Source organism: Podarcis cretensis (genome assembly GCF_951804945.1).
Source record: "Podarcis cretensis genome assembly, chromosome: 11".
NCBI lineage: Eukaryota > Metazoa > Chordata > Lepidosauria > Squamata > Lacertidae > Podarcis > Podarcis cretensis.
Window position 1 is genome coordinate 30,201,859 of NC_137180.1, and position 18,183 is coordinate 30,220,041.

At 39.9% G+C, this 18,183-nt stretch overlaps 1 long non-coding RNA gene across 1 annotated transcript in view; it reads right to left on the reverse strand.

Moving 5' to 3' along the window:
* Positions 1–1,377: 1,377 nt before the first annotated feature.
* Positions 1,378–18,183, reverse strand: part of LOC307226859 — a 469,238-nt gene continuing 452,432 nt past the window's right edge. The window contains exon 11 of the long non-coding RNA XR_013843606.1: positions 1,378–1,466. This is a non-coding gene — a long non-coding RNA (uncharacterized lncRNA). The remainder of the gene's footprint in view (positions 1,467–18,183) is intronic.

The following is an 18,183-nucleotide window of genomic DNA, read 5'->3' on the forward strand; positions in this document are numbered from 1 at the left end:
TACTTTATGAGACCCTTCTGACAAATTGCATATTTGTTTTCTACTTGGGAACAGAATCTGAGTTCAAAATGTATTTTAAGAAGTTGAAGATGCTCTTAATAGACATTAGGTCAACATAAATTCTCCAATAATTCCCACTCACCTGCTTCACACTGTACTGATACCTAGCTGTACTGAAGAGCTCATTTGCTCCTACAAAAAATACAGGAATAAATGTCTGGTTCTACACTTAGGCAGGAAGAAACAGCTGCACAAAAACAAGTTGGCAGACCCCTGGCTTGTATGTGGTACATGCAAAAAGGATCTATGGATCTTTGTAGACCACAAGCTTAACATGAGTCCACAGTGTGATACAGCAGTGAAAAATGCTAATGCCTGGAATACTGAAAATTTGTGATATGTCTGAACAGACGATTGATACATAAAGGCAAAACAGTGGATGCTCGGCTTGCGAACGTGATCCGTACGGGATGTGAGGGGGTTGGGCTTTTCAGCTGGTAATCAGTTTTTAAGAATTAGTCGCCGACAAGTAAATAATAAAGAAGAATTTGAAATACATCTTAAATTGTAAATATATATATTACAGACTCACAGTTGCTAAAGAACTCACTTTGTTTTGCCGAGTTACTTTTATTTCTTTATATAATATGGTGTATGTGTTTGTGCTGACTGAGGAGAGCCTTTCCTCCCAAAACATCCTTGCTCAAAGATAAATTCATACAGTCCCTATGCATCCCTAGAGCTGCTCTGTGGTTCATAACAAGACTCTATAATACATTTAGAAGCTGAGTTTGTAGCCATTTTGGGGTATGCTTCGAGGTTCATCGGAAGTCATACTGTCATGATCAGCAGGGGCTAAAAAACATTAATAAAAGCCAGGAGGCAGAAAATGATAAGCTTTATGCTAGTAATTAGGAATAGAGGAGAATTTCATTCAGACCACAGAATTTTAAAGTTAACCAACCTCATTCATAGTGCCCAGACTTATTGTATTTTTCCATGTATAAGATGACCTTTTTTCTGAATTTTTTTTTTGGTGATAAATTGAGGGTCGTCTTATACACAGGTTAATATACTAAGTAAGCAAGGGCTGGTGCTGTGGCGGTAGCAGGGAAAAGGCAGATCCAGGAACTATAGGTGTTATAAGGTTAAAGTTGAAGGACAGTGCCGATAAGAAGGGTTAGGTTAAAACAAGCATAATTCTAACCCCCCCCCCCAAAAAAAAATGACTGAAGGCTTGAACACAAAAAACTTGAAGATTTGTGGAATCCATTCTAAAAAACTCAGCTAACCATTGAAGCCTTTGGTTTACCTTGAAATTCCTCAGTTTTGCCTGAGAAAGAGGAGGTTCACCTCCAGTGAAATTCCTTGAAATTCCTCAGTTTTGCCTGAGAAAGAGGAGGTTCACCTCCAGTGACTATAGGCACTTTTGGCGAACCAACTCACCGCAAAAAAATGGGCAAATCCTGAAAATGTCATAAAAAATGGGCAAATCCTGAAAATGTCATAAAACGAAACATTATAAGAAGGAGAAAAAACCTGCAACAAACCGAGTTTTGGAATCTGAATATATAATCTCTCTCTCACACACAAATAACTCCTTTTATCCAGTTGCAGCAATTACATGTATCATTGAATTTCCTACCTTGGTTGTTTTTATATATAACATTTATTTAGATTTTGAGTATTCTACTGTCAGCACTGCACTTTAGGAAGCTGTTTTATGACATTCATGATCTATCATAAAAGCTGGCAGTGGTCAGCAATTTTCTTATTTTACTCTTGCTTTGCACTATGTAATATTATGCTCTGCTTTTAAGAAGATAGGTTAAAGTTTAATGCAAAATAGAAGAGAGTAGGAGCTACGTCAGAGATGAGACACAAGCATCTTTGCTATAAAAGATGGCTTGCTCATAGCAGAGGTCAAGACATCTGTGGACCATTACAGTGGTGACGGTCACTCTTTGCTAAAGTATAAAATGTATTATTATGGATAATGGATAACAGTGAATTAGCTGATGTGCAATTGAATTGGCTAAGCTATAAACAGGCAGCTAAATTTTCCAAGGAAATTTGCTGCTCAGGATCAAAAATATAATTTCAGCAGCACCTAACTCTTTTAACGATATCTGAAAAATTATTGGAATTATATTTCTCTCAAATATTCACATGCTAATTTATGAATTTATACTTTAAAGACTGCAATCCTATAATGATTTACTGGGAATAAAGCTCTCTTAGCGACAGGAGAGGGAGCGAGATGGGACCATAGGTCCTGTCTATCTGCTGTTCTGAAAAACCAGTCCCACTGGGCTCCCCCCACGACTGTCATCTACAGGTATAGCCGCTCGGCTGAAAGACCAGCAACTGTTGGCTTTTTCTCTTCTTTCCATCATGGCTAATCAGTACAAGAACTCTTGTAATTGTATGTGGGAACTAGTGCCTGGTTTTCTTTTCTTCCTCCTCCCTCCCAATTCCTTTTCCTTTTGTATGTTGTCTTTTAGATTGTAAGCCTGTGGGCAGATATTGCCTTACCATTGATATTTTTCTGCTGCCGTGGAAGCCTTTTCTGACTGTAGAGGAAAGGGGGATGCTTTAATAAATAAAACCAGTGCTTTTTTTCTTTATAAAATGTTTAGGGCTACTCTCATTTTGACCCAAGAAAATCACAATTTTATAGTTCAAATCAGGAACAATAAATACAGTAAATGGACAAAAGTACAAAGATTCACAAAATGTTTAGGGGCATGCGTACACCTGCGTACCCCCAGAAAAAAACACTGATTAAAACACAATGGCACTTAACTTCTGAGCAGTCATGTATAGGATTGCACTATTAATGGCATACTCATCACTTTCTATTATTTGTAATTACTCCCTCTGTAGGCTTGTTACTATTTCAGAAATTACTGCTCCTGAAGTCTCAACATTTCCATTTTCAGAATGTTGCAGTTTAGTTTCTTACATTACTGGGTAAAGTTTCCTAACATCTATTCCTGCTGTGCACTTTAGAAATGAAATAAAATATATCTACATAATTCTATCTCAACAATAAATGGGAATTCCTATAAAAACCGTCCACTAAGCTATTTTACACAAATGAAACCATTTTAGAGCAATTACATTTTCCTACTCATTAAACGAAAGAAGAAAGACAACATAAAAGTATTCCCGCTCTCGTTTTTTGGGTGAAAGAATGAGGTGGGGGCGGGAAATCTCATTGATGGTTCATTTCAGTTTAGATTACTGACAGGGCAAAGGTTTGAACTTAACTTCAAAATATTTGTCAAGCCTGACGCTCTCTCTGTGTAATGAGCACAGAAGTATGATCCGGTAAGAGGGTGTTATCCGAGAAGCAGTTCCACACCAAGAATCAGTAATTAAGACTTGAAAAGTATTATGTGAGGTTTATTTCATTTATTAACTTAGGTTGCGTGATGTGGGAAAAGATTTTTCAGTTCTTTTTAGAGCTTTAATGAGCACAGTTCAAGAGATTACTACCACCTCCTCAATTTAACCAACTTCTCAACCACTGCTCCAAAGGAATCACATGAGTACTTGACCTCTGTAAGATTTTAAGAAGAAAAACAAACTTCATAAAACTTAATCACATTAGTTAAATCTGGAAGGATGTTTTAATGCTCCTCCTAAGCCACCAAGTTCTATTACCTGAAACCCATCAACATAATCCTTCCTTAGGAAGAAAGGAATAAATCAAATTGAAAAGATTTGTAATTGAATTATCCGCAGTCTCGGGGCAATTAGAACCATTTTTATTGGACACCTAGCTATAACCTTGACTGTTTCTAATTAGTTCATCAAGTCAGATAATAAGAAAATGTAGGGGCACTTTTGCAGTGTTATAAATTAAAGGGAGTTCATATTGTTGATACTGTGTGTACCACAGAAGTGATGGTGGAGATGTGCACATACAGAAAAGACAGATATAACAAAACAGAATCCAAAAATATAGAAGGAACCGATGCCAGGAGAGGAGTTCCAACATGCCAGTTGTAAGAGGATAGTTAAGTTTACTACATAGGCCAGAGACTGATATTACACTTAGGAATGGGTCGCAGGGATGGGTGCAGCCATGGACAGGTCTGTAACACTAGGGTCACGGTCTCATACAATGAAAGGGCAGGGTAGTGGAGAGGTTGGGGCAGTGAGAGTTGGCTGCACTCGATGATATCGAGGATAATGATGTCTTAACTAGGCCTGCATTGGAGTGTAAAGGTGTATTTCATTTGAACAATTGTATTAAAATCATTGTTTATTACCACTTGGGTCCAAAGGTTCCTTCAGTGAGTGGGAAAACACTACCACTCATACAAAGTAGCACCCTGATTTCTCCCAGTCTCTCCTTGCCACTACAAACTACTCTGCCATAGCCCATGCCATTATAAAGGCTCTCCTAACTCTTAGGTGCAGCGTTGGCAGAGGGGCTGCAGTGAGGGGGCAGGATTGCATGAATGGAGTTTGCTCACACCTTTTTTTTTATCCATGACCTTGCTGTTGCAGTAAAGAAATTTTATTTATTTAGTCCTGTGTAATGCTGAGGGGTTCAGTTAGGTATAAATTCTGGGCTGATTTAGCTTAATGAGGTCTACTCAGAAGTAAGTCTATTGAGTTTAATCAGGCTTACTCCTAGGTATGCATGCATATGATTATAGTCTAAGAATATGTTGTTGCTATCATTTAAGGGTGGCATTCGCTAACCAGAGCTCAGTGGTATAGGGCATTATTGTGTGTTCTGAATAAATCATAAAATGTATCTCTAACACCCCATTGTGTATTCTCACACACCGCTTACAGACACAGCAGGAATTTCTGTACTCAGAGTCTCATTTTAGCAATGTGCAGAAACTCTAGACAGTATACGAAGGAAAGTAGTGTATATGTGTAATATAATGTTGAACAGAAAATGCACTGGGGATTTTGGCACATGGAATAAAACTATCAAGTTCTTGGGGATGAGGCATTACAATGTCACGATCCTGCAAATTCCAGCTTCTTCATTACACAGACATGTGTAATATCATTTCCTTTCTAGATATCAGCTGCTCACATTACAGTTTGATGAGTGCCTTACAGAACATAAAGGTATTGTAGGCACTTTTAAAAACATTAATAATAGAACTCCCATCTGTTACTGATGCATGAAAGTCCAAGCTCTGTTGTGCACTGTTACAAGAAAACAGCTAGAGGAAAAACAGATACAGAGGCAAGTGACTTAACTAAGGAACATTAATGTCAACTTTATTTTCCTCTACTAACAAGGTAGTGTGGTATTTTTTTTTTTAGTATTAGTTTTTATTTTATTTTTATAAAAAAACCCTACTGGAGAAGGGTTTTTACATGGAGATGCTGTGGTGGTGGTGGGAACCAAAAAATAATACTATTCTTATCCAACAGGGTAAAAAGGAATCAGGCTGTTGAAGGAAATGATTCTGCCTCCTATCCAAGTTAATCATTCCCTTCTAAGTTGCTACCCCTTTAAAATGTCACTGCTTTCTTCATGAAGAGTTAAATGTTAATATTACTGGGCTTCATAACACTTCACTTATATATGAAAAAACCCAGCAATTTAGAAATAAGCTGACTACAATGGATAATATTCAGCTAGGTTTTACTCATAGTTGACATATTGAAATTAATTAATCATGTTCATTAATTTCAGTTGGGCTACACAGAGGAAAACTTAGCTGAATACCACTCAGTATTATTAACATGATGTAAGGCTGTTGAGAGAGAGAAACAGGAGAATTAAAAAATGATTTGTCCATAGAATTTTACGCAGAAATACATGCACAAAACAATCTCGTGGTGTGAAGTAAAACTTCCTTGTCAGTTTTCCTTTCAGCATTGTCTTCCCACTCAGCTGCTTTTAAATGTTTCTTAAGTTTAAGTGCTTCAAACTCTAATTTAGGGATTTGCCACAGAATCCAAAACAAGCAGGAAAACTAATGCATGCACACAATCACTAACTCAAGCACTTATTTAACCATAGCCTCGGAATAAGAATGTAAAATGCTACTTTCAAAACTAAAAATGTGTGTGTGTTTGTATGGATGTCCGTACTAACAACCTAATTAAACTTTTGGGTATGCTTTGAAACATAGAGGAGGATTGTATAGTGCAGGTATGTACACGTATTTTTTAAAACAAATGTTAAATTAATAGGAAGCTCACAAAGTCTCTCAATAACTACAAACCATCAGAATCAGTGTTGCCCATCCAGCCTTCTGTCAGGACCCCTTGTGTGTATTCATGTTGATACACAGGCTTCTCCTCAAAGAACAGCCCTAGTGGGAAGCCCATTGGCTTCAATGGGGTTCCTGCTGGCACAAATGCTTTGAGAACTGTGCTGACGGTCCTTAATTACATGATCACATGCTACTTTTTCCAGCACTTATGCAAATTGGGCCCTGAATGTCTTGGGTCTGATGCACAGAAAAACAATGAACACATCATTATTTGGCACCTCTGGTTTAAGTAATAACCTATCGCGCTTTACACAGGAACACTCTCACAGAGACAGGGATAAAATCCGTTTTTCTATGGCACTGCAATTTCCTATGAATAAGGCCAGCTCTTCCCAGAATTGATTGCCTCTCCAGCGCCCTTCTTATGTTTTAAAGTCGGGACAGAAAATGTTGCAGCCTGAATCCTGGAGCCTGTGAAGGAAAGAATTAAAACCTGCATTTTTTATGGAGGCACACTTATAGAATCTATCTATCTATCTGTGATATAGATGAAATCTAGAGCGCCGAAGACATTTCCTTTGAATATTTTCTTTTCATCATTACATTTTTTTTGAAACACAGAGTTTTTTAAATTAAGTACATTGACATTTATTTACATGGTTCAACCTATGTGGATGACAAAGACACCTACAGATCAAATTATTTGGAGTCATACTGGCTCATTCATTTGCAGTATCTGAATTAGCTGGCCATTTCCACTGAACATGACCAATATATATCACTAGTAGCACAGCATCACCTTGGCTCTATAAGGTCAGTATGGATTGGAAAGTTGCAGTACAGCTCACTTTAACCTTGTGGAGTGGATTAGCTGTTGGTTTTATGATTTTATTACTTCCACTGTTGCATGATGTACCGCAACATCTCACATTGGTGGATCATCAGCTGCACCACAGAAGGTAGAGAAGGCATTTCATTATATGCCAAATCAACATATTTGCTCTGGGACCATGAACGAGAGATCAAGATTGCCCTCCCTCCATTTGGTCCTGCTATCGTCTCTTTTACTATGGTGTTTCCTTTTTGGTCCCTTCCTGGCAAGGTAGCATGCAGGCGAAGGCTCATCAATTGTACATCCGGTACTGCTTTTTAAAAGAAGGCAGAATTGGTCAATGTATGTGAATCAAAAGCTGAAGCTGGTCACATCCACACCATACACTTCAAACACATTTCAAGCAATGACCTTCCCCCCAATAATATGGAAATTGCAGTTTTAAGAGTGCTGGGATTTATACTTTATGAGGGTAGACTACAGTTCCTATGATTCTTATTTTGTGGGTGTGTTCTGTGGGCCCTGCAGGTGTTATTGAACTCCACCTTCCATAACTCCTGACCATTAGCTATGCTGACTGGGGCTGTTGGGAGCTGGAGTCAAATGACATCTGGAGGGCCAGATGTAGAAGGAAGGAGCATTGCACATGCTCTGCATCCAGAGAGTCCCTAGTCCAATCTTTGAAAAGGGTCAGGTAGCAGCAGGTGATGTGAGAGATGTCTGCCAGAGAGCATGGATGCTGATGCCAGCAGGACAAAGATTTCTGGACTTGATGTGCAAATAGTTTGACCTGGTTTAAGGCAGCTTACTACATTCCTGAAAGTGGAAATGTATACTGCATGGGAGTCAAAAGTAAGAGAATGGCTGGTACAGAAAGCCCTGAAATGCGTAGAGCATCAGTGAGTGAGCTGAGTGGGCACATCTCATGTATTCCCATTGGCCCCTTCACACATACAAGCTGAATGCCTGAAGAGGGCTTTATTAAAGGTAAAGGTACCCCTGCCCGTACGGGCCAGTCTTGACAGACTCTGGGGTTGTGCGCCCATCTCACTCAAGAGGCCAGGGGCCAGCGCTGTCCGGAGACACTTCCAGGTCACGTGGCCAGCGTGACATCGCTGCTCTGGCGAGCCAGAGCCGCACATGGAAACGCCGTTTACCTTCCCGCTGGTAAGCGGTCCCTATTTATCTACTTGCACCCGGAGGTGCTTTCGAACTGCTAGGTTGGCAGGCGCTGGGACCGAGCAGCGGGAGCGCACCCCGCCGCAGGGATTCGAACCGCCGACCTTTCGATCGGCAAGTCCTAGGTGCTGAGGCTTTAACCCACAGCGCCACCTGCATCCCTAAGGGCTTTATTAGACTTCACCTAATCAATATTTCATTTCACTGTGGAAATACCTCATTTATCATCTACAAATTGTGGAAGTAGAGTAGCAGCAACATTATGAATCAACCCTTAATTATGAATACCAAATATTTGGCATCTGTTGTGGCTCTGGTCTCCTCCACCACATTTTTTCACTTCACTGGAGCTTTGGAATTCTAATTGGAAATTAAAAAGTTCTTCTTCTAATTAGAATATAAGAGCTTGTGGTAATTTTAACATTGAAACATTGTATCATATAACCAAATTTCTGATATTTGTTCATCTAGTCACTCGTGTAAACAAAAGGCACAATAAAAACCAACATATCTGAAATCTTCATTAGCGACATGGCTTAAATCCAAAGGAGCATTTGAGGAACTGTGTTGGAACTGATTTGATTTTAATTCCCCCCAAAGGAGTTCCCAAAGCCATGTCATAAACTGTTTTTGAAAGTGGCAGAAATTTCAAGAGCAATTTCCCAGGTGACCTGGGGACATGCAGTTGGGAAACATGAGACAAAAACACCCTTGGGCATCCAAAACTAGTTGCGTGAATCTTTGGATCCTGTCCATTACAGCATAGTTCTCCCCACCTGCCTCAGTCTCTGTTCCATATTGTATTGCTGTCCTTTCCTTATAATGCAAACTATATTAAAGGTCTCAAAACCAAGCTTATTGCAGGATTTCTTATGGAGAGAGGGATGCTCACATAAATCTATATATCCAGAAGAAATGAGTATACGATAAAGAGTCAATACACACCATAATCTTGAATAACCTATTACAGTGATATCGGATGGTTACAGATAATAATGTCTTAGATTGCATGTTACCCAGTGGTATATCTTAAATGATAGCAAATTCCATGGCTCCTCTATTCCCCAAAATAACAGGAAGCAAACATACCAAGCACAAAGCTATAATGCTTTATGATCAGTTCCAGTTTTGTGACACTAAAAGCTAGAAGAGTGCGAAGTCAAATATGATGTGAAATGCTTTGGATTGCTGTTATGAAAAGCAGAATTGAAATGGCCTATAGAAATGTCATCCCATTGTATTCTGCTCTATTAAGAATTAACTATTGCAATACAGTGTGTGTGTCTATCTATCTATCATCTATCTATCTATCTATCTATCTATCTATCTATCTATCTATCATCTATCTATCTATCTATCTATCTATCTATCTATCATCTATCTATCTATCTATATCACTTTCACACACACTCCAAAGTAATCAACTCCATCAATTACTATTCAAAAGCAATGCCAGATACTCTTGGAAAAGGAGTAGTTGGTAAAGAAACAAACACATTCTTTTTTTAAGGTTACATTTAACACTCTGATTTTTCTTCTTCTTCATTTTAGGAGTTCCTTATATTACAGTATTTTCCTTTCATAATAGGAGCCTTGCATTTAAATGATGTATTAAGTATGTCACAAGCAGTTCCTTTTCTTTGGTAGGAGGAGTTAGCAGTTCCAACATTCAATTGACCTGTTTCCAAATAATCTACAGGAAAAAATGAAGATTAAGTCCTCTAACAAGAGCAGTTTTCACAGTCTAGCATACAAAGAGAAGGATTCAGTAAAAAGATGAGAGGGCAAGCCGCATTGTGCTGGCTCACTTAAATCTTATTTCCAATTCACTAAATGTGTTATTTGACTTGGCAAGTGAGCTGGCATGTGTATTAGATCAGCAGGGAGCCTAATCAAGGAGGTGCCAAGTTTGCTGCAGCCCCTCTGCACAGCATTAGCCTCAACTAGTGACCTTAAGCAAAGTGGGTGGTTGAACCCAAAAGAGAATAGCATTAACTTTTACTTGAAGTTCAGCCTGATTTGAAGTCTCCTTTTGTGTGTTATTCAAAAAAGAAAGAAAAAAAGAAAGAAAGAAAATGCAAAAAGCATTCAACAGAACTGAATCTAGTCTGCTCAGCACCATCTTCACATGCAAGGCTTTATAGAAGCTTGCCTCCATTAATGCTGACACATGCAAAAGAAATGAAAAGCATTAACTCAGCTAAAGCACTTGATTCTGCAGCTGCAGAACAATTCACTTTGTAACCCAATAACTTGGAGGGTGGTTCCCCCCCCCCCCCATCCTGATAAAATGTGAATTTGCTAATTGCCAACAAGAAGTGATTTTCAAATATTAATAGCACTGTGGACAAGAAAATAACTAATAATAACACCATTTATGCCATATGGCAGGGGTATATTTTTGTTCAGAAAAATTAGAACACGTTTAATTTAGATCAATGATTTTTCTTTTTTAACATACTAAGGCTGCAATCCTAAGCAATCTTATTAGGAAAGAACCACCACTGAACCCAGAGAGACTTAGCTCTGAGTGAACATACACCCAATTGCATTAAAAATCTAGTTAGAATGGGAAGTTCCACTTTTTAATATGCAGCCAAATTTCATGAATGTTCAATACTTTAAATCGGAAAACATCACACCCCTAAAAAAGTTCGTTTTGTGACAGATGGTTCCATATTTGCGTTTCAGACATAAAATATTGTTACAAAGGTTGTGCGCCACCTGCAATCGCTGCTGAGTGGAAGCAAGATTCTAGGGGATTCCAGGCACTTACTCTGGGTCATGCTTCCATTGGGAATCAATCAAGATGTGGTGAAGACTGTTGTGTCTTTTAAAATCATGGTTTATTTTACACATATTTACACCTAGAGACTTCAATGGAAGGGGTGCTGAACATTATGCCCCATTGCTCCTCTTGTAGCTTCAGCAAGCTTGGGTCGCAAGCAACAGCCAAAATGGCCCCATGTCCCTTGGAGCAGCCTCCTTCAGCCAGCGCCACATGGAGTTCTGCCTACTTCCTCCTCCTTCTTCCCAGCAGTCTTTGCAGAAAAACAACTCCTCCCCTTCCGCTTTTACCATCTTTCTGTAAACTCCATTTCCAAAGCCTCCTGCAAAAGGCAGTTTTTTCTTTGGTAACATCACGGCCCCTGTAATCTTGGCAGCCTCCCCCTTTCTTGTCTGATGCTTAATGTCTCACCTTTTGCCAGGGTAATGATTCTGCTTTCACTTTGTTCTTGCATGGCACCTCTCCAAGCCCAGCTGCTGAGGAAGCTGGCTTGACTTCAAACCCCACATTTACTAATAAACCAACAGCACCACTGTTTTTAGGGCTGCTTCTTGCGATACATTTATACATGGCTATACCTATTTCTGCTTCTGCTAGCATCCTCTAACTGCCAGAGAGGGGCACTTCTGCCTTATCCAAACCCTCCACAGTCTGACAGATCTGTGGTTTGTATTGTAGCCTTAAAAACGAATTCAAGGGTAAAATGAACTGGGCTTCTTGTAAGCCAGAACTGAAGGGTGAAACAGGGTAGCTAAGTTTCTTTGTTCCTGCAAATGGATAACCACTTTCCCTGACAACTGAGTAGGCAGTGGAATGAGGTTGCATCCTGCTCTCCTAAATGGTTGAAAAAGAAAGGTTAACTCAAGCTTAAACAACTCAGCAGGCTGGTGGTACATTTGTTTCAACAAGACTCTACTAATGATTTTATTTTCTACAGCTAAATGCTCCTCAGAATTTTGTTGTGTGAATGCTGATGTTGAATATTCATAGAAAATAGAATTCGAAGTCACAATGTTTCCTGCTCTGAACAAATTTCTGTCGTTCATAGGGCTGGTTTGAATTTACAGCTGTCCCGTGAAACTGATTAGGAAATTGCTGCATTTTATCATTGAAAAAGGTGTAATGCTGTGCACGTCAACAGGTTCAAACTGATTTGTTGAAAATGGAAAATATAGAGTCAAAACCATTCACTGAGGTTATAACAGATTGAAATGGAATAGGATTTGAGGGTTGACTTACAAAACCCCAGGAAAACAAAAGTGTGCAATCAAAACTATAACCCATCCTGACCTCGTGTTGCATTACTGGACACCACTAGCATGCCAGGGAAGCAACTGCAAGAGAGAATGATATAAAGAGGGTAAAGTCTGGAGTGAAAAGTCACACCAAACATGCTGAAAGGCTGGTAGGCACCTCAACCTTTATTCTCTAATTGGGAGGCGAAGAGCTTTTACTGCAGACTCAGTCTACAATGTAGGCCGGCAGCCCAACTGGGCAATGCCCTTGATTTACGCAGTGCACAGCTGTTCTATTCTAAACTCTTTAAATAGGCCTACTTTCAAACTGGGATATATTTTTAAACAGTAAAAAGGTATTTTACTAATTTTTTAAAAAAGAAAACTTTGACTGCAAGAAATACTTGACGTTGGTAATCATTTGCAGACTTCCTTCCCCTTCCTCGCTACAGGGATTGAGGGCAGATGCACAGCTGGTTATCGGTACAACCCTTATTATGAACACCAATTATTAGTTTAAAAGATCTGCTATTACTATTTAGTTACAATCCTCCTCATATGACATTGAAGGGGGGGGGGGAGTCCAACGCCTTCCTTTCTATATAAATGTACATGTTTTTACATCCCCCCTCCAGAGTCTTCAAATGAGAGGAAACTGTGAGTTGAGCCATTTTATCTCTCATTTAGGGGTTGAGATTTTATAAAATACCTTCATTTATGTGATCTTCCTGGCAGGAAGTTGGCTTTGGAATATATATATATAGGGGAGAGCAGCAGAGGATATTAAGTGTTAAGTGCAGCCAAAAACCTCACCTGCAACTGGTGCTATGAAACAGGTAAATATGAATAACTCCATCACTGAAGGAAACACTCCAGTGTCCACTAAGAAGGACCTTCTCCAAGTCTGAGGAGTCCTAAGAAAACGTACTGTACGATGTGATGGGCCCCTTCCTCCATTTTAATTTCCAATAATACTCTAAAGATATGTTGAGCTATTGTAACAAACTTAGATTCTTACTTGCCATGGACACCACTACATAAACCCATAGGTGGGAATTCTCACTTGCAGTTGCCCAAGGCTGCCAGGTGCTAATGCCAGGCTTGTCCACTAAAGTTACTATCTTTTCCTTTTGTTGTCTTGGTAATATCCTCTGTGCTTTTCATTTCTTACTGAAAAGTCAAAATAGCCAACAGATACGCTATGCAGGAATCTCAATGAAAGCATCCGTGACAGATGGCCACTCAACCTCTGCATAAAAAACCTCCAAGGAAGGAGAGTCCACAACCTCCTGAGGGAGTCTATTCCACTGCAGAACAGCTCTTACCACCTGAAAGTTCTTCCTGATATTTAGAATCAGAATCTCTTTTTGTGTAACATCAAACCAAGGGAGACTGTTCCTCTGTTGAACAGCTCTTATTCTCAACTCCTACAACTGTTCCTCATCAGGCTTGGTTTCCATAGACCCTTGATCATCTTGGTCACTCTCCTCTGCACAGCTTGTCAATATCCTTCTTAAATTGTGGTGCCCAGAACTGGACACATTATTCCAGGTGTGGTCTGACTATGGAAGAATAGAATGGTACTATTACTTCTCTTGCTGTACTTCTGTTGATGTAGTCTAGAATAGCATTAGCCCTTTCTTTTTCTTTTGCTCCGGCGTCACACTGTTGATTCATGGTAAGCTTGGGGTCTACTAAGTCCCCTAGATCCATTTCACGTGTGTTACTGGCAAAGTAGGTGTCCCCCATTTGTTCTGATCTATCATTAAAGAGTGGGTTTTCCCTTGGAAAGAAGTGGGGTATGGGGGAAACTGCTCAGACACATGCCTAGAAAGCATGGGTCAAGGAGAAAACCATTCAGATCAGTGCTTTCTAGGTACAACACAATCAGAATTGTGGACGAGCCCTTAGTTAATTTCTTTGAAGTGGATGTATTTACTTCAGCGGGGGGTGGAGCATAGGATCACGCTGTTAGAAACATGTGGCCTTTCTCTGCATGTTCCCCGCTCCTTGGGTGGGTGGGGAATATGCAAGGTGGCAAAGTCATATAATACATTTTATAGTTCACTACAGTATTTGGTCTGATGCAGAGACCTGCATTAAAACTGTAAAGTGCCCAAGAGCAAGGTTATATCTTGAATGTATTCTCGGTTACTTTAGTTCTAGAAAAATGTTATTCTTTAAATAATGAGCATGTTGACCATTTAACTCAACAGTCCCCCCTCATACTTCATCAAAGGCCAATTAGCATAGTTAAGGTCATCCCAAAGGAAACTATTAAAACATAAATGTTTTTCATGTCTTCTAGTCTGGTATTTTTCTTACAGCAGTATATATCTCTTCAAAATTTCCTAATTAACAGTGATGTATTCCTCCTTCAGTCCTACAATTTGGGCATTTGCATATGATACATTTTTATATGAGATCCATTATTAAAACAATAACAGTGCTCTTTAAAGCTGCAAGAGTGCCTAGGATATAGGTAAAAAGGAACCTGATAGTTGGTTCCCTGCAAGAACAATAGAAACTTACTCACTAAGGGTACTCTGCAATTCCCCATCACATCCTCCCCTCCTATGAACATGTGTCGAATTTTATATTTTTTATATTTTTGCATTTTCTGACCTTTAGCATGAGAGGCTGAGCTCAAGGAAAGATTTATGTACTTAACTGCATGCAAAATCATCACATGGAGTATCATAAAATCAAGGAATTGCATAATTGGAAGGGACCACAGGGGTCATCTAGTCCAACCCCTTGCAATGCAGAAATCTTTGCCCACTGTGGGGCTTGAACCCACAAACCTGAGATTTTGCGTCTCATGATTTACCAGCTGAGCCATCCCTGGATCCAGGGAGTAGATGCTAGGCATGCAGTTCTGCTCCTATTGAAATAAATAGGACAACCGAGGCCACAATTCGAAAAAGGTTTAAATGTTCTCAAGCCAATTGATTTCGGTGAGCTTATGTGCATTGAATACGTGCTGAGTTGAAGGTCCTAATTTATTATTTATTCATTTCCTCCCATTTAGGAAACTTGGAATCCATTGCTTAAATAAAAACTTCTTTAGATTCAAACTACAATATTAAGATTTTCCCAGTTGCTTTACCACAATGTTTCTTTCCTGTTCCCGCTGTGCTATATAACTGTGCTCCTGATCTTTTAAATCAGCCATTAAAAATATTAAAATCCATTCACTGCCTGCACTGATGTATTTGTGTGCCTGTCACAAACACCTCAAGGAATGGATTTGCCAAGTGAGTTAGCTAGAAGGAGCTGCTTGCTCCAGGTGACTGGCTAACAGAAGGGGTGGCTTAAATTAAAACGTACCTAGGGGTGTGCACGTTTAAAAAATCTGGGTGAAACAGATGTTTAAAAATGATATTTAGTAAACAATAAATTCTCTCTTTATGAATTCACATCACAGAGTATTTTTGAGTAAGTTCAAAAGAGGTTAGACTCTATGGATCTATTTCCAGAGGTTGGGGCACCAGCTCATTAAGGATAATAGAGCAGGCTTCCTAACTGCAAAAGGCACTGACTCAAATTTGTAATGATTTCACTTTCAAATTTCTTTTATCTCAGTTGCTGCTTCTTCAACAAATACAAGTGCTTGAGATATAATAAGCAGCCTAATGAGCATTGCAGCTGATTAGTAAAATACTGTAATACTTCCCCAGGCATGACACTTCCTCCCCAAAATTAAGTAAAACGGTTTTTCTCTTTTGCTCTGCTTTATTGCTAAACTGTGTGACCTCCCTTTAAAGTGCAAACCCAACTTGGCATGAGGACTGTGGGAAAGAGCAGGCTCTCATTAGGATACAACTTCATTTTTAAATGAGCTTTTAACTTCAATTTGCATATTCACCATAGTTTTACTCATGAAGACAAGGCATGGCGAGTGAGGTGTTTGCCGTTTATAGCCGCCATTGTGGTGAAGTTGAATAATTTGACATATTGGACTCAGTGGTCTTACGAGGAGGTGGTCATTATTGGATATCAACATCTATTACTTGACTTTCTTCGAAATATGGTAAATGAGCCCTGCTGCGAGGGGCGGGGGGAGGTTCTGCTCACTCTGGTGAGTGAAGCATGACCTTCTTCCCCAAAGCCCTGCCCTGATGACGCCACTGTTCTTCTCCTGAGCTCCACAAAGCTTCTGCACATCCCACATTATTGCTGCAGGAGGATATTCTCAGGAAGACAGACACTGTGGTGGCAGTCCTACACTAAGGGTGCACATCGACTCTCTGTGTCCCCCCCCCCCAATAGTGAGGAGCATCAGGGAAATTCAGGTCATGATCTCATGTTCAGTGGCAGAGCACCTGTTCTGCAGGGTTTGTAGGACCTCAAACGGTGGAGAGTTTCCGACCAATTTAATATGGACTATTCAAGGGTCCCTGAATACCTGTGATGGTGGTGGATGTTGAGAAGTGGTTCTGGCTTGCAGATTTAAGCATTGTAAAGACTCTCGTTCAAGCAGAATTGGGAACTTTGCTGGTAGTAAAAGAGAAAGAAAGGTCAAAACCATTATGCATGTGAACTGGCTTTTATTGTCCAAGGCATTATGCTTAGGTATGTTATACTGTGTATTATAGTGAAAAACAGACGAATCCAAAAGGTCACCAGTTTGATCTGTCAGGAAATGGGTTTTCAGCCCAGCCTATTTCAGTCAGGCATACAAGCAACACCTATCAAGTAATTTTTTTGGTGTGTGTGAGAGAGAGAGGGGGGGGGGGAGAGAAATCAGAGCCCTTGCAGTGTAAGATTATAGTAACTGCCTTGTGGGATCAGATTTATGCTCCATGTGATCCAATGCTCTTTTTGCCACAATGTCTAGCCCTGTGCCATGGAAAACTCGCCTTAGCAAGCCATGATACAATAGCACAAACATCCAGTAATCAGAGACAGGCTGCCTCAAGTCATAGAGACTCATAACTAACCATAACGCCAAATTTCTAGACATCTTTGTTGCCTGAAAGAAGTGGCAAATTGTAGGGAAAGTATACCTTCCTGGCTTCAGCTGATGGCTGCTAAAGGATTAGAAAGGTTCAGAAAAGGGCAACGAAAATGATCAAGGGTTGCAATGAGGAAAGGTTACAACATTTGGTGCGTTTGGTTAAGAAGGAAGAAGGGATAATATTTTATGCATGGTGTGGACAAGCTAGAATTTGGAGCAATCCAATGCAGCCTAGTGTTGGGAGATTCATGGCAGACAAAAGTATTTTGTCACACAATGCATAGCTAAAACTTTGGAATTTAGTTCCACAAGATGTTGTGATAACTGTCAATTTGGATGGCTTTAAAAGAGGGTTAAATTCATGGTTTGTAAGACTATGAATGGATACTAGCCATGACAGCTACTTTCTACTTCCTCTGTCAGTAGCAGTATGCCTCTGAACACCAGTTGCTGGGAACCACATTTGGGAAGAGTGGAGTTGCTTTCTTCCTACTTGATGACTTCCCATGGGCATCTGGTTGGTCACTGTGAGAACAGGATGCTGGATTCGATGTGCTTTTGGACTGATCCAAAGGACTCTTATAATAACAATAATAATTTATTGTTTGTACCCTGCCCATCTGGCTGGGTTTCCCCAGCCACTCTGGGCGGCTTCCAACAAAGATTAAAAATACATTAAAATGTCACATATTAAAAACTTCCCTGAACAGGGCTGCCTTCAGATGTCTTCTAAATGTTAGAAGACATCTGATGGGAGGGCGTTCCACAGAGCGGGCGCCACTACCAAGAAGGCCCTTTGCCTGGTTCCCTGTAGCTTTGCTTCTCGCAGGGAGGGAACTGCCAGAAGGCCCTCAGAGCTGGACCTCAGTGAGTGTCTGGGCAGAACGATGGGGATGGAGGCGCTCCTTCTGGTATAAAGGACCGAGGCCGTTTAGGGCTTTAAAGGTCAACACCAACACTTTGAATTGTGCTTGGAAATGTAC